Here is a 921-nt window from a genome sequence, read left to right as displayed (position 1 = left end):
CACCCTTAAATCCTCTGCAACACCCAGGACACCCCTTCTTCTCACCGCGGTTCCCATCTACACCAAGCTACCATATGCCATGCCGACCTCAGCCAACAACCGTTTCGTGGGAAGCGCGAGAGGCGCCAGGGAAACAGAAGTACGTCAGGCCTCTTTGGTAAAGAAGCATTCTCAAGCCACACACACTCAGTCTTACGTTGGCTTAAACTAAAATAGGCTACAATAAGCTAGGCAAGGGCTAGGAAAGTTAATTTAGTTTAAATTAGAGGGTCCTTTGGTAAAGTTGGGTATAAAAAACGTTAGATTTTACTACTTTCAGGGTTTACTTGACACGGTAGTTTTACGCCTCTTTCTGTGAGTCGTTGATTCGCTCTTATATTATTATGTTCGTGTGACAGATAATGTACCCAAGCTATAAAAAAAAAACTTCCCTCCAAAACAACTTTGAAAAACGGCAACGCAAAAAAAGTGATACCAAGAAATAAGTATATGAATATGATAAGAAAAAAAAGGGAGAAGGATTTGCAAGGAATAAACCTCGTTTCTGGTCTTGCAATGCGTCGTCCCTTCATTTCAAACCCTAGTCGCTCCGTTGCAAAGACAGATTTCAACGTTCGTGCTATTGTATAGGCGGCGGCAACGAGACGCCATGCTGGACTGAGGTGTGTCGGCCCCATAGCACGCGGAGAATAACAATTATATACTGACTGAACTTTACAAGCTCGCTATTCGAGTATAAAGAATATTGCACTATGGCATATTCATTTGATTCATTTGAACATGAGGCATTTGATACTTCGTGTAGGTATCGCTTGAGGATTATTGCAGGCGCTTTTATGATAACTCCTTCGCCGACCTCGGTTTCTCGATCTCATAAGACAACCCATACTTTACCCAAGTAGGTATTTTTCCTTCGCCTTC

The sequence above is a fragment of the Penaeus vannamei genome, chromosome 24 (assembly GCF_042767895.1).
Source record: "Penaeus vannamei isolate JL-2024 chromosome 24, ASM4276789v1, whole genome shotgun sequence".
Taxonomy (NCBI): Eukaryota; Metazoa; Arthropoda; class Malacostraca; order Decapoda; family Penaeidae; genus Penaeus; species Penaeus vannamei.
The sequence above is the reverse complement of the archived record's forward strand: the minus strand, read 5'-3'. Positions refer to the sequence as shown.